This window comes from Neofelis nebulosa, chromosome 5 (genome assembly GCF_028018385.1).
Source record: "Neofelis nebulosa isolate mNeoNeb1 chromosome 5, mNeoNeb1.pri, whole genome shotgun sequence".
NCBI lineage: Eukaryota > Metazoa > Chordata > Mammalia > Carnivora > Felidae > Neofelis > Neofelis nebulosa.
The window spans coordinates 59,944,838-59,966,154 of NC_080786.1; positions in this window are offsets into that span (position 1 = coordinate 59,944,838).

A 21,317-nucleotide genomic window follows, 5' to 3' on the forward strand; every position below is an offset into this window, starting at 1 on the left:
ACTTTGTTTCACTTAGTATCAAATTTCTAAAGTGTCATTGTTGTGACTAGAAGATAATTAGGAAATAGTGACTTAAGAATAAGTAGTTTTACAGGACAAAGTCAAGATGGTGATAAATTCACTAGGTATATATGAGGAGGAAAACGAAACAAAACCATAAATAAACCAACAGTCTAGATTCTCTAATGGTCTCAGCTCAGTAATATTAAAAAAAATATCTTTAAATATCAGAGTTCTTAAGGAATCAGCTGGAATTTCATACAGGTGTGGCCTTAGGTAGGTTTCTTAACTGTAGTGATTCATTTTTCTTGTGCTTAAAACGTGGTATAAGAATACACACCTCATAACATTGTCTTGTGCATGAAATGTTAGTGTACATAAGTCACTTAGAACAGTATTTGCCACAAAGCACATGATAAAAAGTGTTAAGAAATACTGATTCTGACCTGAATATTTTTCAATATTCAGTGCACATAACAGAATATTTTTCAGTGAATTAAATATTCCCTGGAGGCTAACAAATAAAATTAATAAAAATATTATTACTAATATTGACAAAAATAATAAAATAAAGTAAAGGCAATGAGATAAAAGGAACCCAGAAAGAAACAAAATAGAAAAAGTAAGAATTAGCAAGAATATATATGAAGAAGCATGAAAAAGCAGAGAATATTTCCTTCTATGAATCTGAAATATTTCAAATACAGAATGGCAATAAGTGCTTGCATTTTAGGCAGGGAAAATAAAAGCCATCTTAGAGTTGTGAATTTTCTGATAAGATATATGGTTTTAAATATTCAAATTAATTATAACAATATCAACCCATTGTCACAATTTATCAAATAAAATATTTTTTTTGCCAATCATATTGAATATTCAAGCTCAGTTTCACAGACAGCCCACGTTCAATTTACATGTACTATGGGATATGTAGGACATGAGCTAGGAGAGGAAAGGCATGTTCGCTAATTAAGATGTCAACTTTTGTTTTTGATGAAGTGACATTTCTTTCTTTTTTTAACATAAATTTTATTCTGCCACTTTAAAAACTCTGCTTACCCATAAGAATGTGTCATTTTGGGGGCTATCAATATTGACATTTCATTAGTTCTTATATAGACCACATTTCATAGGTAATTTAGTTTCTTCTCTGACTTGCCTTCTCTTCTCTTGATGATCTGGACAATACCCTGAAATTTAGAATACAGAGCAACCAAAAACAGTTGAGAATGAAAGAGGAGGACAGTTAAGACTTAATGATTGCTTGCATGTGTCAGTAAGGGAAATGAAAAACTCACGTGTAACACTGACTAAGTAATTACAAATAGTGGCCCCATTCATTGAAATGGATTAATACTGAAGGGAAAGCAGATTTTAGAATAGTTGAATTTGCTTGTAGAGATGTTGAACATTGATGTGGTAAGTATCCATGGGAACTGGTAGGTACATCTGTGTTGATGTGTAGGTTTCTGGATATTTAATATATCATAATGCTAGTAAATATGGTAATGGTTACTGAAGAGGAAAGGTTACCCTTTCTGAATATTATATATATATATATATATATATATATATATATATATATATATATATATATACACTGGTAAATATGGTTACCCAAGGAAAGGTTACCCTTTCCTTGTCCAGCAAAGAACAAGGTTAAAACCGCAAGGCAATCAGTTTTAAGAGAGAAGGCAATGAACAAGTATTTTCTAAGGTGACTAAAAAGGAGCAGCCACAGAAAGGGGATTGAAGCCAGCAGTCTAGAAGAACAGAAACCAAACAAAGTGTTTCGGAGGTCAAATACATTTCCCCTGGAGAAAAACAGAAAGCATTTGGTTGATTTGGTAAGGTTAACTAGATGTGTCTTCTCTATTTCATATCATCTTATATAGGAGAAATTCAAGTGTATTTTTGCTGCTATATTAAAGAAAAAACTGAGAGTGCTTTTTGTTTTATTGTAGCAATTGTTTTTTGCTCTAGTATCTGAAAATTCCTTTATGATTTAATATATATCCTTTCTTTCAAATATGGGACCAAAATTGCAAATTTTTGGCTGAGCATCATCACCTAAAGGAAGTTGTCCTTGAACTCTCAAGTTTGGCTGAGTTTCCAACTCCAACTCTTCCACAGCAATTTGTCCTGCAATCATTTAAAATCATCTTCAATTTTTTGCTATGTTCAACAGACTTTAAAGAAGTAAAACATGGAACCTCAGTATACACAGAACTAAATTTTCATTTATATGCTTTCTAAAATTGAGGTTAGCTATGTCCCCCTTCTGATCTATAAGAAAAAATATTTTTGCTCAACAAGAATTCTGCTATGAACAAACAAGTTGAATGAAATAATATGAGAATTTTCTTCATTCTTTGCATACGGAATAATAGGGCAAGAAGCAAAGCCATATAGGCTACATCTGGTGAGTCCTTTTCATTTCTTTGCTGTACTACCAGGGATCATTAGGGGCTTGATCCTCTTGGTGGTAAAAAAAAAAAAAAAAAATCACTCCTTTAACTGCAATTCTTGATTTTGTTTTTTAATCCAAATGTACAGAATTCTTGTGAGTTTCTCTGTAAAGAAAGTTTCTGACAGATCTAACATTTTTTATCTCTTTGTCTCCTATGCCAGAGTAGATTTTGTCATCTAGTCAGTAGTATTTGAAGGTCATGAGAGCTCCAAGACAGAAAACTGCATGATTCTTCCTTTCTAAACTGCTGTTGTCATCATTACTTCTCTCTAAACTGTCCATCCATTCATTTATTCATGTATTCATTTTTTCAGAACTGCTCTATGACTTTTTACATAAGGAAAGTGGGAACAATCATATGTCAGAGTTTAAGTGATTACTAAGAATGTTTATTAAGGGAATTTAGCTAACAGAGCAGTATAGATTGCAAATATTCCAAATCATTTATATGGGTTAAAGTCAATGATCTTTTCTAATCTGGCCCAGATAGTCTACACTTGTTATATATGTAACTATTTAATCACAGTGGGGAAAAACTACTTAGTTTGACCTTCATTTGAAGAGTTTGTAATTATAGAGTTGTATCATACTGTAATACGTATTTTATTTTAATGACTTTTAAATACATATATGTATATATATATATTTAAAACCATAAAAGATAAAACTTATTTTTATTAAAACTTGACTAGTATTTACCCACAGTTTCTTGAAATCAGTAACCCACCCACAGACTTGAAAAAAATAAACCTCAACCCCCTGGTTTTTGGAAATGAATACAAGGAAAAAAATGTGCCAAAATATTTATAAGAAATAGTAAAACAATGGAAAAATATATAGGGGTGCCTGGGTGGCTCAGAGCACTTTACTCTTGATTTCTATTCAGGTCATGATCTCATGGTTAGTGAGTTTGAGCTTTGCATCTGGCTGTGCACTGACAGCACTGAGCCTGATTGGGATTCTCTCTTTCTCCCTCTCTCTGCCCCACCCCCACTTGCATTTTCTCTCTCATTCTCTCTCTCTATTTCTATAAATAAATAAATGAATGAATGAATGAATAAATAAATAAATAAAGTAAGTCACTCCTCGTTGTGACTTTCCTCTTTCCATCAATGCCCCATTCCACAGAGGTAGTCACTTAATTAATACATATCTCTTCTGGTATTGTCCTAGGTATTTCTACCGAAACTATCCACAAATTGTTCCATTTTATCAGTTTTAGACTGACTTCCAATTATACCAGTTGAAATGTTTATTTCCTTACATCACTGTGTCTACCCTCTAACCATAATCGCAAAATAGTCAATCACAATCTCTTGGCCTAGTACTTGTATATTTTTTGTAAATGTTGTATATTGCATATCTTTATGAATAATTTCTTGTTGCATATCCAAGCTGTGTTCTATGATTAATTTTTTTTCTTGTGCCCCTTTCTGTTATCCTTGACACTGATAATTCCTTTTCTGTGTGCTTAGTTTACTTTAAATCCCCTATAAGCTATCCCTGTCTAATAATATTGCAAAATCTACCATTATATCTGATTTCATCCAAAGCTATTTAGGAAGTTTGTCCATAACATTTACTCTTTTCTGTGGCACTGGTATCCTACCTGTGTTTGTTGCAGTTTGGAATGTTCCCTATAGGTTTGCTATTGGCTGTCATCTGGGCCTTCCCTTTCTTTTACTCTGGAAATCAATCTGTTATATTCCTTTAATTTTAACTTCTAGCACCTTTACTGATTTTTTTTTTACTTTAGCATATAAATAATGTACTGTAAATATTGTGTGTGCACACATGTGTCTCATTCTGTTTTCTCTACTATGTAACATTCTACTCTTGTTTCCCCATTAAATAGAGCTCTTTTGGAGTTTTCTTCTGCTGATCACATTTTCTCTGTTCCTTTAATACTCTTTGTTTGGGCTCTGTGTCTTTCATATTGGAAGCTCTCTGCAAATGTCTGATGATCCTTCTGTATGCATTATATTTGAATGAAGCCCTGAAGAGTTGACTAGAATGTCTTTTTGGAAGACTCCACTCAGCTAACCTTCACCTGCCAGAGACTAGAGACATCATTAATCTGATTGTTTGTTTATATTACTAGGCAGTCAGCATAATTGTTTCAAAATAAAGGTGAGAAGAAAAAAGGAAAGGAAAGGAACAGAAAGGAAAGGAAACGAAAGGAAAGAAAAGGAAAGGAAAAAGGGAAAGGGAAAGAGAAGAAAAGAAAAGGTCAGGCGATGGACACTGACCAGGGAATTAAGTTGTGTGATTGCAACCCCCACCCTTTTTTTTTTTGACAGACCAACTCCAGTAGTTGGCAGAAACTTAATCTAAAATTGAATTTGTGGTTTCAATTTCTAAAGCAGTGTGAATGGGCTTTATTAATTTTGGGGTTTTCCTACGGAATTTTGAATAATTGGAAGCCCTGAGTTTTACATTCAAAAAGGATTGTGGTCTTTCCTCTGGGGCGAATAATCTCTAGACCAGTTGTTTTTTTCCAAAGCATAATGCCATAATCACTTGCCTGGAGTATAAGTGCCCGATGCCTAAATTTCTGAGATCAAGTGGAGCACATTAACAATGTGAGGGTATTTTCATTTGGAATATTATTTCAGTCCTTCTCTGGAACAGGATTCCAAAGCTTTCTGTCCTGGAGAAATGCTTGTTTTTTTTTAGAATTGGATTGAATTGGTCTTTAGGCCCAAGTACTCTTTAAACAGATGGTCATATAATTCCCCTGTTTTGGGGGGTTTTCTTCTTTCCTGCCACACCCACCTTTTGTTACATGTTTTTCCAACTTCTGAAACTGTAGAACTACATGAGTTTTATTAATCCACTGGCTCAGGATATTTTCTTCTGTATGCACAAATTTCACCCTCCTCATTTCTACAAAATCATCTAGTCTTACAATTATTTTTAGTCTTCATGCACAGTAATGTAGTCTTACAATTATCTCCCAGTTTCATCAAAGTTGCTATTTGTGTTCTTTTCCCCCTGTTTTTAAAGTAACTTTTCAAAGAAGAAGAAATATAATGTCTATACCTCACCATCAAATCAGGAAAGTTGTATTGCTTTTAAATTAACGAACAAGTTTTGGAGGAATTGTAGGCTGTTAAGACAAAGATATAGGAGAGTTTAGATCATTGGAATAATCAAAACTCTTTCCTCCAAGAGTGGAGAATGGTAAGAAATAATGTTTCAGATTGAAAGAATTCAGTAAAGGAACCAAAAATGATCTTCTGCCTCATACACAAAACAAAGTTCAAAAGAAAGAAAAAATAAGATTGGAGGGTGATTTAAGGTGATTTAAAATAAAGAAAGTTTTTGCATTTGATTTTGAAGTTTGGATTGCAAATCATAAAGATTTCAGGAAGTCTTTTGATCACTGAAGTGTGAAAGAGAAATAAATATGTATACACATATGCATATATGCATTCATAGCCACGTAGAAACACATTTTATATGTTTAAGATAAGATGACTATGATGGGTAATTTTATGCATCAACTTGGTTAGGCCATTGTACCTAGTTTTTGGTCAAACACCAGTCTAGACATTGCTATGATGGTTTAGTTTAGTTTAGTTTAGTTTAGTTTTGAGATGTGATTAACATTTAGGTCAGTAGACTTTGAATTAAGCAGATTACTCTCCACAATGTGTATGGGCCTCATCTGATTGGTTGAAAGCCTTAAAAGAAAAGACCAAGGTCCTCAGAAGAAGAAGAAATTCTGCCAGCACTCTGCCTTTGGACTCCAGCTGCAACAACAACTCTTCCCTGGGTCTCCAGCCTACCATCAAGATTTGGGATTTGCCTTTCCCCACAATTGTGTGAGCCAAAATAAAATAAATTTTCTTTTATTATATATACACATTCAATTGGTTATGTTTCTCTGGAGAAAGTTAACTAATACAGTAACCATTGTGCTATTTATCAGAGACATGAAACATTTGTCACTATAGTAGGAGAAGTTTGGATCTCTACAGATATCAGTACATGTGCTACTCTAGATTTTAATATGGGTCTAGCATAAGTTTACAGAGCTAGAAAACTTCTCCACCTTTCCCTACAGATCCCTAAGCCCTTTGGGCAGCGCAAACTGACAAGGGGATATAATAGTGTGATGTCTCTGCATTATGCCCAATTGGCTCTTACTTGTACATCAGTCACCTGGACGGGATTTTCACTTTGTGGAAGAGTAAGGGAGTTAACCCCAACTTTAATCAAAGGGGATGGAAGGGGTGAAGGGAAGGAGAAGCATGAGTATGTTGTGGTCAGAAAGAAGACAAATGCTTCTCTACCTCTCATGGCCTGCTATGGGCTGATCTCAGACACAATAATTCCTGGGTTCACTATGAAGATGCCCCATGAAACTGAGCAATTAACTGAACTTGTTTGGAAAGTGTGGATAGCCTAGAAAACATACCCTTGTATTTGTTCTACTTCCTTCCTTGCTTTACATCCCTTTTATCCCTCATCCCTGCCTTCTTGGGATTGTACTACTCAATTAACTGCTAGCACATACACTTTTGCCTCACATTTATTTTATATGGGACTCAGGCTAAGATAGAACCCCTGGAAATTGTATAATATTTTGTCTGGGTAAACTCACAATTCTGCTCTTTAGTAAGAAATGAAGATGTATCTGTGCTGCATCTGAGATGAATACGATAAACAGTAAAATGTATAAACTTCAATTACACCCAATTGGTAGGCTTCATTGAATATAATGAATTGATGAATAAAATGTGTCATTTATTAGTAGGAAAACATGAATAATAATAATGTTGTTTGAACTATGATTTTTTTTTAACTGAAAGTATCAATAGATTTTGAGAAATGCATCTTTATTTTTTTTTTAACGTTTATTTATTTTTGAGACAGAGAGAGACAGAGCATGAACGGGGGAGGGTCAGAGAGAGGGAGACACAGAATCCGAAACAGGCTCTGAGCTGTCAGCACAGAGCCCGACGCAGGGCTCGAACTCACGGACCGCGAGATCATGACCTGAGCCGAAGTCGGCCGCTTAACCGACTGAGCCACCCAGGCGCCCCAAGCAATGCATCTTTAAAGGTAATAAAATTTGCAGTAGTGGAAGAATAGATCAATTTCAAAGGGTATCTCCTGCATGTTTTTCTTACATTTTGTTATTCTAGCTGAGAGTTAAATATAAAGATGGAATTCAAATTCCAATATCTCATTCTCCAGAAAAAAAGCATAATTCTGTGAGTGTATAGTCTATAGTGCTAATAACCATTTAATTCATAGGCACTCACTATGCTAGAAGACAATTGCTTTTTTTCCCAGATATTAGTGACAATTCCCAGAAAAATAATGTTATCCCTGGGAGTTAAATAATTCCAATTTTTAGATCCATGCTTATGAAAAGATTTATAAGGGTTATTTACATTAACATAAAAATGTGGAGAAATAAATTTTGATTTTGGTGACTAAAGTCAATCTCAGAATTAAATCTTTGATGATATATGTTACGGGTACCAATACTAGCTCACACCTTTAGCTTCTCAATCTCACTATATCCATCTATGCATAATATTTTTCTGAATATCTTGAGTCTTTTTATTTTTAAAAACAAAATCTACTTTCTAGAACCACTTCTTTTCCCTGCCTTTAACCCAAATTGAAGTTTCCCCACTTAGTCCTTTGGTTCAAGGTGGCTAAGTTCTATGTACTTTAGCTAAAGTGTCTCAATTTTGAAATTTACTTGCTGAACAAACAGGGTATCAATGAGTAAGTGTGCCCGCCTTCTGCGGTGAGATTAAAAGTAAATGTGTGAAATTGAAATATTTTTGTAATTCCATAATTGAATTTTAATTTCAATCTGTGAAACATTTTATTCTAACATGATTATACATCTACATTGAATCTACAACACAATATATGACTCTACAGAACACATGTTTGTTATGCAAAGGTCATTTTATATTACATATAATTAGCAGTGATGCTTCCAGTTGATCACCATCTTATTTTTTAAGAAAGGGAGAGAGGGTGTGAATACGGGAGGCGCAGAGGAAGAGGGAGAGAGAGAATCTTAATCAGGCTCCAAACCCAACACAGAGTCCAACATGGGGTTTGATCTCATGATGGTGAGATCAGTACCTGAGCTGAAATTGAGAGTTAGACACTTAACCAACTGAGTCACCCAGATGCTTCACTCACCAACTTTTGTATAATTTTTCTTTCCCTTTATTATTTCTCTGAACCATATACCTCCTTAATAGGATCACTTTTGTTCAATAAAGCAATTATTTCCAAAGATTTTCCTGAAAATATGTTTAAAGAACATGTTTTTTTGTTTGTTTGTTTTGTGTGTGTGTGTGTGTGTATGGTTTTTTTAGGTTACATAAAGACAAATGTAGTACAACACGTAAAAAGGAAAAATGCATAGGCATTGGGGAGTATCTTAACAAGCAATTTGAAATTTTGATATTTTCTCTTCTATAGATAATAGGAGAGGCAATATAGGCTTTTGATGGAAATGTGACATAATTTCATCTGAACTTGAGAAAGCTAACCCGGTATCCATTAATGAGTGAGTAGACAGCTTAGCAATGGGGTGATCAAATGATAAACTAAAGAAATTGTTCAGGTAATGGGGAGTTTTTGAACTGGGAAGCAGGAGATAAGGATGTCCGATAGGATATGACCTCCACGTTTCCTGCTCATAGAAATCAGTTCAGTGTTTGGAGAACCTCTACTCCCACGGTTGTGTTTATTATGCCAATTTTAAAGTTGGTAGCATTTGTTTTTTGAGTTTTCCATGAGGCTGCCCATCACTCCTCATCATTTTGGTGATAAGATCCCTTATTTTCCCATAGTATTAAATCCTGATCTAAGAAAATATGTGATAAACTTAATTCATAAATAATAGGTGAATAACAAATAATGTTTACTGTATCATCTTTCTTTAATATAGAAGGAATATTTATAATTGTTGATGAAGTGTGGACCTCTTAGGTGTCATCTAGCATATGAGATGATTTTTAAGGGTGTAGTCCTAATGTTTCCCCTTAAAATAGCACCACATAGGTGACAGCCTATTTTAGCTATGTGTAATGTGTATCATATCAACACAATACATTTAAACAAATAATGAAATGGGAAATAAGAAATCTGACTTTTCAAGTCACCTTAGATTTTGAGAACTTTAGTTCACTTCTTTAGGTCTATGGGGCCATGATCAGCAAAATATGACTCTTTAATACCCTTCCTACTTTGGAATTCTATATTTAGATCCCTTCTTAGTTTTAAGGTGGTAGGCTAGATTTAGACTAAAAAATAAAGACCATTAATATTAAGGACACCAATATAAGTTATATATTAAAAGGAAACTTGGTAGTTTACAAAATAAGAACAGCCAATTCAGTCATTAAGTTACCTAGAACAGAGGTAGAATTTTACATATAAAGGTATTGATAATTTAGTCAATGATTGGACAAATTTTCAAAATTATAAAGAATATCACCTCCCAAATTCTAGTGATCATTTATGTCATGTTACTTTGTATCATAATAAAATAATCTATTATTTCACTCTTTACTTTTTTCAGATCACATAGCACTTAAAATATATTGTATTTCACCTCTTTAATTATTACTTGCTTTTCCAGTTCTTCCTGAGTTCCATAAAAGAAAGAATTAGTCTTTACTATCCAGTGTATCACCTGTCCCTGCAGTAAAGTCTAGCACTTAGTCAGCATTTGATATTTGATGGATGACTATTACAAAACTGTAAAAATGGGGAAGTATTCAAATACTTCAGTTATTGAAAACTCACAGTCCCTGAAAATTATGACAGATATATCAGAGATTAGTACATTTAAAGTAGAAATCATATATTAACATTTTTTCATATGAAATCTGCAAACATGACACTCTCATTATGTTACAACTACTAGGGGAAAAAGAAGTAACCTGCTGGGTTCACAGAGCTAAATTATATTCATAAATGAAATCAGAATGAATTTTGTTAATGTAAAGGAAGCATGGTTATGTCACTAATGATAGGAAGATCACTTCCCTACAACCTCTAGCAGCTACCTGCTGTGTGTACCAAAATTATAATTTAAGGCTTTCTAAGTCTCAGTTTTCTTAAGAATCAGATCAAAACTCCTGTTTTGTCAAACACAGGATCAGGAGACTGCAATATTAAAATGTCAGGATAAAAAGGCCTTTGACAAAATCCAGCACCCTTTCTTAATAAAAACCCTTGAGAAAGTCGGGATAGAAGGAACATACTTAAAGATCATAAAAGCCATTTATGAAAAGCCCACAGCTAACATCATCCTAAACGGGGAAAAACTGAGAGCTTTTTCCCTGAGATCAGGAACACGACAGGGATGCCCACTCTCACCGCTGTTGTTTAACATAGTGCTGGAAGTTCTAGCATCACCAATCAGACAACAAAAGGAAATCAAAGGCATCAAAATTGGCAAAGATGAAGTCAAGCTTTCGCTTTTTGCAGATGACATGATATTATACATGGAAAATCCGATAGACTCCACCAAAAGTCTGCTAGAACTGATACATGAATTCAGCAAAGTTGCAGGATACAAAATCAATGTACAGAAATCAGTTGCATTCTTATACACTAACAATGAAGCAACAGAAAGACAAATCAAGAAACTGATCCCATTCACAATTGCACTAAGAAGCATAAAATACCTAGGAATAAATCTAACCAAAGATGTAAAAGATCTGTATGCTGAAAACTATAGAAAGCTTATGAAGGTAATTGAAGAAGATATAAAGAAATGGAAAGACATTCCCTGCTCATGGATTGGAAGAATAAATATTGTCAAAATGTCAATACTACCCAAAGCTATCTACACATTCAATGCAATCCCAATAAAAATTGCACCAGCATTCTTCTCAAACCTAGAATAAGCCATCCTAAAATTCATATGGAACCACAAAAGGCCCCGAATAGCCAAAGTAATTTTGAAGAAGAAGACCAAAGCAGGAGGCATCACAATCCCAGACTTTAGCCTCTACTACAAAGCTGTCATCATCAAGACAGCATGGTATTGGCATAAAAACAGACACATAGACCAATGGAATCGAATAGAAACCCCAGAACTAGACCCACAAACGTATGGCCAACTCATCTTTGACAAAGCAGGAAAGAACATCCAATGGAAAAAAGGCAGTCTCTTTAACAAATGGTGCTGGGAGAACTGGACAGCAACATGCAGAAGGTTGAAACTAGACCACTTTCTCACACCATTCACAAAAATAAACTCAAAATGGATAAAGGACCTGAATGTGAGACAGGAAACCATCAAAACCTTAGAGGAGAAAGCAGGAAAAGACCTCTCTGACCTCAGCCGTAGCAATCTCTTACTCGACACATCCCCAAAGGCAAGGGAATTAAAAGCAAAAATGAACTACTGGGACCTTATGAAGATAAAAAGCTTCTGCACAGCAAAGGAAACAACCAACAAAAGTAAAAGGCAACCAACGGAGTGGGAAAAGATATTTGCAAATGACATATCGAAAAAGGGCTAGTATCCAAAATCTATAAAGAGCTCACCAAACTTCACACCTGAAAAACAAATAACCCAGTGAAGAAATGGGCAGAACACATGAATAGACACTTCTCTAAAGAAGACATCCGGATGGCCAACAGGCACATGAAAAGATGTTCAACGTCGCTCCTTATCAGGGAAATACAAATCAAAACCACACTCAGATATCACCTCACGCCAGTCAGAGTGGCCAAAATGAACAAATCAGGAGACTATAGATGCTGGAGAGGATGTGGAGAAACGGGAACCCTCTTGCACTGTTGGTGGGAATGCAAATTGGTGCAGCCGCTCTGGAAAGCAGTGTGGAGGTTCCTCAGAAAATTAAAAATAGACCTACCCTATGACCCAGCAATAGCACTGCTAGGAATTTACCCAAGGGATACAGGAGTACTGATGCATAGGGGCACTTGTACCCCAATGTTTATAGCAGCACTCTCAACAATAGCCAAATTATGGAAAGAGCCTAAATGTCCATCAACTGATGAATGGATAAAGAAATTGTGGTTTATATACACAATGGAATACTACGTGGCAATGAGAAAGAATGAAATATTGCCTTTTGTAGCAACGTGGATGGAACTGGAGAGTGTGATGCTAAGTGAAATAAGCCATACAGAGAAAGACAGATACCATACGGTTTCACTCTTAGGTGGATCCTGAGAAACTTAACAGAAACCCATGGGAGAGGGGAAGGAAAAAAAAAAAAAGGAGGTTAGAGTGGGAGAGAGCCAAAGCATAAGAGACTGTTAAAAACTGAGAACCAACTGAGGGTTGATGGGGGGTGGGAGGGAGGGGAGGGTGGGTGATGGGTATTGAGGAGGGCACCTTTTGGGATGAGCACTGAGTGTTGTATGGAAACCAATTTGACAATAAATTTCATATATTAAAAAAAATAAAAAAAAATAAAATGTCAGGATATGTTAGAAAGGTAGGAAAGACTACACCAAATATATTTGAAATTTTTCATCTTAAAATGAGCTAAAAATGTTTTGTTAAAATATTCAAAAACAGAGTTTGAAATCATCTTGAAATTCTAAGTTTAATAGAGATAATATCAGTAAATCGGAGGTGGGAGGAGAATGAGAACTTTTAAAGGCAACTTTTTTTTTAATAAATTTTTATCGTTTATTTATTTTTGAGACAGAGAGAGACAGAGCATGAATGGGGGAGGGTCAGAGAGAGAGGGAGACACAGAATCTGAAACAGGCTCCAGGCTCTGAGCTGTCAGCACAGAGCCCAACGCAGGGCTCGAACTCATGGACCGCGAGATCATGACCTGAGCCGAAGTCGGACGCTCAACCGACTGAGCCACCCAGGCGCCCTAAAAGGCAACTCTTTACAGTATTATTTGGCAGCTGGACTTGGTAATTTTAATCCAATTTCTCCATAACTTCATTGGAGAAATTAGAGACCATCTTTATCAATCAAGGCACAATAGATATTTAAAAAAAAAAAAAAAACTAAAAGGGACATATAAAACAATGTTGTACATACTAAGAATCTTTTAGAGTTTTTCTACTGACAGTTAAATCATGTTGGAATAACTTTGTAAGTTGATGCCCTTGCTCATTGTTCTTTAGAATTATAGTGATTTTGTTACTGACTTATAAACACACTCCAAAGAAATTTTTTTGATATTTTGAAAAACAATGAAACTGACATAAACAAGTTTCCCAAATCATTTTTTTCCTCTTCTTCCATTATGTCTTATAAGATTATATTGATTATATGTCATTTTATAAGATTATGTTGACATATGCCATAACATTTTCTTATAACATGTATGATGTGGTTATACAAGGTCTTGTTGCTTGTCTTCTAGATCTAGAATTTCTATGATTCTCCAAATTTGTGTCTAGAACTATTGTAACATCGGATAAAAGTAAAAATATTTAAAACACTGTCACACTTTGATAGTGACTCTTTTCATCATTTTTATTTGTTTGTTTATTTAAACTAAGACTTATTCATGGGTAATTATATTTTCAGGCATTGTTCTAAGCAGAGTATTCTATTAATTAATACACATAAAAATGCTTTTTTCCTGCTTTATTGAGATATAATTGACATAATATTGTGTAAATTTATGTGTACAACCTGTTGATTTGATATACTTATATATTGAAAATAATTACCACTATAGTGTTTACTAACACTGCATCACATCACAAAATTACCCTTTCTTTTGTTGTGAGAACATTTAAGATCTACTCTCTTAGCAGACACTTGTGATGAGCACTGTTATATATTTGATGAATCACTGAATTCTACTCCTGAAATCAATATTACACTACACGTTAACTAACTAGATTTTAAATAAAACTGTGAAACAACAATAATGACAATAATAATAATTAATAGTAATAATATTGATGCCCATTTATGTTCTAGATGCTGTTCAAAGTGTTGAGATACAATAATGGGGAAAAAAAAACACCCAGAGATTATTGCCTTCATAGCACTTATGTACTAGTGTTTTATACAGAGCTGGATTGAGTTTGCTAAATTTGTTTAGAATTTCTACATCTATGCTTTTGAATAAAATTGGCCTGTAATTTAAGAATAAATATCTACTTCCTCAACAACTTTCAGATACATAATAAAGTCTTATTAACTACAGTCACTATGCTGTCCATTAGATCCCCAAAATTTACTCACCTTATAACTAAATCTTCGTACTCTTTATCCAGAATCTCCCCTTTTCCCCTAACCACCAGCCTCTGGTAACTACCACTCTAGTCTCTGTTTCTATGAGTTCAGCTTTTTTAGATTCCACTTATAAGTGATATTATACAGTATTTGTTTTTCTGTCTGACTTACTTTATTTTTTTTTGCATAACAATTCTTGAGGTAGATATATTATTATCCCATTTTATACAAAGAAAAAACTGAGTCACAGAGATACAGACTATAGGCAAGGAAAAGGAAAAAAAAAGACTTTAGTGATATGAAAAATGTACTATAATCAAAACAAAACTTTATCTTAAAATATTGTTAATTATTTCATAATTTTAATACATTTAATCTTCTAATACTCAAGGGGAAACTCTTTATTAAGCCAAGGATGAAATTCCTGGCCATACAAAATGGTGACCAGGGTAGTATGAAACCCAATGATTATAGCATGAGATTATATATCTATGTCTCCATCATCTGTATCTCTATACCTATCTCTATCTCTGTTATCTCCATCTGAGTCTTCTTTGGAGTCAGATGATCTATGTTTATATACTGAATCTGCCAATTAATAAGTATGTGATTTTCTAAGTTTCAATTTCTTCATTGGCAAAAATAAAAAGAAGTAAAAGATAAAGAATTAGGAAGATGAGGAAGATGAGAAGAAGGAAAAGAAGAATAAAAATGTAGGATATGCCTTAAAGCAATGAATCTCAATTGGAGTTGATTTTTCCCCAAAAAAACATTTGACAATGACTGACGACATTTTGGTTGTCACAACTGGTGTGGTGGGTGTATTACTGGCATCCAGGGGATAGAAGCCAGGGATGATCCTAAACATTCTATAATTCACAAGACAGCATCTCACAACAAATAATTATCTGGTTCAAACTGTGAATAGTATCGAGGTTATGAAATAATGATTTAAAGGGACATATTATGAGGATCAAATGCAGTTCACATATGTAAAAAAATTCTAGTGACGTACTTAAGATTCTTCATGTCTCTGCCCAATTTCTATTGAATGACATTTCATTGGCAGGTTGAAGTTGGCCATACTGAGAGTATTTATACTACAAAAATTGACAAAATACAAATCAGAGCTCTTTCCCACTCTGCTGCTAGTCCCAGTTTGTTGTTAAATATTTACTAACCACCATTGTCTGGCCACTGGTTAACATATTGTAACCATTGCATAAACGTTAGCTATTATTATGATCATTATGAAGCCTTCTCAATTCATCTGGGTAAACCAGTCTATATTTTATTCTTTACTTTCCCCATTGTATACCAATTGTTCAGGTTCATAAGCGCTGGCAATAAACTGCTAAGTGCCCCAATTTGTAACCACTTCCTTATCTACCTTTCACCCTTCAGTCATAATGTTATGGAATGCAAATAATTTAATCCTGCTACTCCTATATTTAAAGTTCTCCAATGCCTTGCTATTTCTTATGGTATAAATCTGAACTCCTAAAACAAAAACAAAAACCCTGAACTCCAACGTGTAGCATTGTGGGTCCTTCAGCATCACTCCAGAGTGCCCTGCAAGTCACAGACCTTCTATTCAGATATCTGTACTGTTGTCTATTCCACTGTTTTTCTTATATTATACTCTCCCTCTTCCCAGTCAAACTAATCTGATATATTATTGAAAGTTAGGAAAAGCTAACTTTGTCATCGAATACTGATCCAGTATTTTTTACATATGCCTAGACCTTAGCTTTCATAATTCAAAGGCCAATGATTTGACTTTTTTTTTATTGTTGTTGTTCTGAAGAGTCATACTTTATCTGAGAGACATGACCATATGATATTCCAAATACTTCCCCCAAAAAGAGAAAGGCCAAAAGAGGTAATATATCAAAATTCAGTTGCCTTGTTTGTAACAATTTGAACATCTTTACATTCTAAATTCTATAATGTAAATATCTCTATTATATGTTTTGTATAATTTATATTATTCAAACTGTCCATTACATTCCAGAAACCCGATAAATGTTAAGTATAATAGTTGGCTATTTTAGTAAGAACAACACTGGACAGTTTGTTCATATGAAGCTCAAAATTGTTTGGAACAAATTTCATGTAAACTATAGCATTATTATAAAATCTAGAAATAAGTACCTGTTAACATAAAATTTATTTTGAGCAACGTTTAACAGAAAACAAAGGAAAACATGTCCACTAAGACATTTATAAATGTTATGCCTTATGAATTCCGACCCATATATGTAAGAAAACAAAAAGAAAGATAGACTCAGGAAGTATTTTCCACAGCAAGATTCCACTACTTCCAATTGTTAATATTAAGCTAAGCAGAGGAAGCCATGCACACCATTTCTAGTAACTATATAATGCTTCTCCTTTGTAGAATATCTTTAGATTTAACTTTTTAAACCAAGCATATCACAATCAGAGACTCAATGGGGATCCAGGCTCTGACTGGTAACATAATTGTAAGAACTTAATGTAGTGGTTATCACATGAGAAAGATATACCAAAAACCTGCACTAGCACCTACTGCACTAGCTCATGACTTTCAATTATCAAACATTTATGGAGCATCGTAAAATCCCAGGGTAGAAAAATGAATAATACATGGCTTCTGCCCTTGAGGATATCACAGGCTACAGAAAAGATGGTCTTGTAAACGAATTACAGGAACTTTGCGTGATGAACGTGAGTAAAAGGAGGTAAAATACGTGGCACCTTAGGGTAGGGAAAGATTTCTTCAACAGAAAATCCTAAACTAGAAGGTAAATGATTAACAGATTAATACATTTGATTATATTATTTTTAAAAAATATGGGTATCAAAAGACAACATTTAAGAACAAAATGATAGTCAATGGCTTGGAGTAAATACTTGCAGAGAATGTACAATTTTTTTAATGTTTGTTTATTTAATTAATTAATTAACTATTTATTTTTGAGAGAGATACACACAGAAGACAAGTGGGGGAGGGGCGGAGAGAGAGAGGGAGATCTAGAATCTGAAGCAGGCTCCAGACTTGTAGCTGTCAGCATAGAGTCCGATGCAGGGCTGGAATTCACAAAGTGCTCATGACCTGAGCTGAAGTCGGACGCTTAACTGACTGGGCCACCCAGGCGCCTCTGAGAATGTACAATATTAATGTAAAAATATATTTTAAAATGTTTTTTAAAACTAAGAAACAGAAAATTAATACAGTAAAAACTGGAGGATAAAATGAATGGGCAGGTTACAGAAGAAAAAACACAAAATGACCAAGAGGATATGATGTTAGTGAAAATTAAATGAAAAGCACAGTGAGATACTGTCACATCCCATTGAATTATGAAAACATAAAATATCTAGCAACGTCAAATGATGATAAACATGTAAATCCATGGGAACTTTTATGAACTATTAGTTAGGTATAATTGGAATACCACCCTGGAAAATAATTCAGCAGTATTCAAAAATTAAGGTAAAACATGTACATCCTAGAACCTAGCAATTCCCTTTCTTGGTACGGAGTCTACAGAAAATATTTCACATTTATGTACAAGCATATTGGAGTAATATTTTCCATAACATCAAAAAAATCAGAAATACCCAAAATGGTATCAGGATAAAAATGGAATAAATTATATGTGTGCCATGCAAGGATATTGTGTTTCCTCATGAATACCACAAATATATTGAACCCCTTCCACAAAAAAGTCAGTTATAGAAGAAAGAACACATATGTACATAGTACATAAAAGCTTTCTCTTTTATGGGGAAATGAAAAAATATATTTTTTGGTTCCAGCATAATTAATGTAACATTGTTATATTAGTTCCAGGTGTACAATATAGTGATTCTACAATTCTATACATTAGTGCTCATAATAACTAACTGTACTCTTAACTCCCTTCACCTATTTCATCCATCCCCTCACTCACCTCCCCTCAGGTAACCATCAGTGTGTCTCTGTAGGTAAGAGTCTGTTTTTTTGGTTTGTCTCTTTTTTTCTTTGTTTGTTTGCTTGGTTTGATTCTTAAATTCCACAAATTAGTGAGATCATATGGTATTTGTCTTTCTCTGACTGACTCATTTCACTTAGCATTTATCATTCATCTATCAATGAGCATGTGGGTTGTTCCCATAATTTGGCTATTATAAATAATGCTGCAATAAACAAAGGGGTGCATCTAGTTTTTTGAATTAGTGTTTTTATATTCTTTGGATGAATAACCAGTAGTAGAATTACTGGATCATGATAGTTCTACTTTTAATTTTTGAAGCATCTCCCTACTGTTTTCCAGAGTGGCTGTACCAGTTTGCATTCCCAACAGTGCACAAGGGTTCCTTTCTCTCCACATTCTCATGAACACTTGTTGTTTCTTTTAATTTTGACTTTAGCCAATCTGACAAGTGTGAGGTGATCCCATTGTAATTTTGATCTGTATTTCCCTGATGAGTGATGTTGAACATCTTTTCATGTATCTGTTGGCCATTTGTATGTCTTTGGAGAAATGTCTGTTCTTGTCTTCTGCCCATTTTTGATTGGATTATTTGTTTTGAGGTTGTTGAGATGTATAAGTTCTGTATACATTTTGGATACTAACTGTCAGATTTGTCATTTGCAAATATCTTCTATTCAGTAAGTCTTCTGTATGTTGGTTGACTCTTTCCTTTGATGTGCAGAATTTTTTTTTTTTATTTTGACGTCGTCCCAATAGTTTAATTTACTTTTATGTCCTTTACCTCAAGAGACATATCTAGAAAAATGTTGCTATGGCCAATGTCAGAGATTACTGGCTGTGCTCTCTTTTAGGATTTTTTTATGGTTTCATATCTCACATTTAAGTCTCTAATCCATTTTCAGTTTATTTCCGTATCTACTATAAGAAAGGAATCCAGTTTCAACCTTTTGCATGTAGCTGTCCAGTTTTCCCAGCACTATTTGTTGAAAAAAAATCTATTTTACACATTGCATATTCTTGCTTCCTTTGTCAAAGATTAATTGACCATATGATCATGGGTTAGTTTCTGGGGTCTCTATTCTGTTCTCTTGATCTATGTGTCTATTTTTATGCCAGTACCATACTGTTTAGATTACTACAACTTTTTAATATATTTTGAAATCTGGGATTGTGGCATCTTCAATTTTGTTCTTTTTCATGATTGCTTTGGTTCTTCAAGGTCTTTTGTGGTTCCATACACATTTTAGGATTATTTGTTTCTGTGAAAATTGCTGTTGGTATTTTGATAGAGATTATCTTAAACCAGTAGATTTTGAGTAGTATGGACATTTTAGTAATATTAGTGCATGCAAAATCTTTCCGTTTGTTTATGTCATCTTCAATTTCTGTCATCAGTGTTTTACAGTTTTCAGAGTACAGGTCTTTCACCTCCTTGGTTGAGTTTATTCATAGGTAATTTATTATTTTTTTCCAGTTGTAAATGGGATTTTTTGTTAATTTCTCTATTTTTTAATTATTAGTGTACACAAATGTAGTGTATTTCTGTATAGTGATTTTGTATCCTGCACCCTTACTGAATTCACTTACCAATTCTAGTAGTTTTTTGGTTGAGGTTTTAAGGTTTTCTGTATATAGTGTTATTTCATTTGCAAATGGTGAAAAGTTCTACTTCTTCCTTACCAACTTAGTTGCCTTTTATTTTGAAAAGCTAATACTGTAAGTTTAGTGTCAGGGTGCTTAGAAAGTATAAGAGAGAGACTGTGAATTTGATAGCACAATTGTCTGTATCTGTTGTTATACACTTAATTGTACAAGGACATTATAATTTGGCAATTAAGATGATGAACTCTAAAGTCATAAATCCTGGCTTTGAATTCTAACTCTGCAATTTACTACAAATAATCTTAGACAAAACACTTAATCTCAGTGTCCTGACTTATTTATCTGTAAAATGAGGATGATAACATTGTCTAATGTATAGATTTGTGAAGAGAATTAAATGAGTTAATGCGTGCAAAGTGGTGAAACTTTTTTCTAGGAAATGATAAATACCAAAACAAAATTATCTGTAATGTAGGTGCCTGTAATACTGTAATATCTGTAGGAGATACAGTTCCATGGATGCTGTTTTGGGATTTCAGAAAAATTATTCTTTATTGTTACCAGCTGGGAAAACGAACAAATAGATGCCTTTGATTATAGGGCCTATAGAATGAGCTTTCTCTAAATTCAAACAGGGACTTTTTACCAGCCAGCTTTTTAAAAATGAATTGGTTTGATGGTTTGTGTTTGTTTTTGTTTTGCTTTACATTTCTTTTTACCATATATTTTGAGTTCAGACCCACTGTTTGACTTATTTCTCCTATGTATTTTTTAACAAACTATTTTAGAATAATTTTATTTATTATTATTTTTTAAATTTTTTGTTTATTTTTGAGAGAGACAGAGAGACAGAGAGAGACAGAGAGCATGAGCAGGGGAGGGGCAGAGAGAGAGAGGAAGGCACAGAATCCAAAGTAGGCTGCAGGCTCTGAGCTGTTAGCACAAAGTCCAATGCAGGCCTCGAACTCACAAACCATGAGATCATGAACTGCACCAAAGTCAGATGCTTAACCAACTGAGCCATTCAGGCACCACTAAAATAATATTTTTAAATGTTTAGTTATTTTTTAGAGAGAGACACACACAA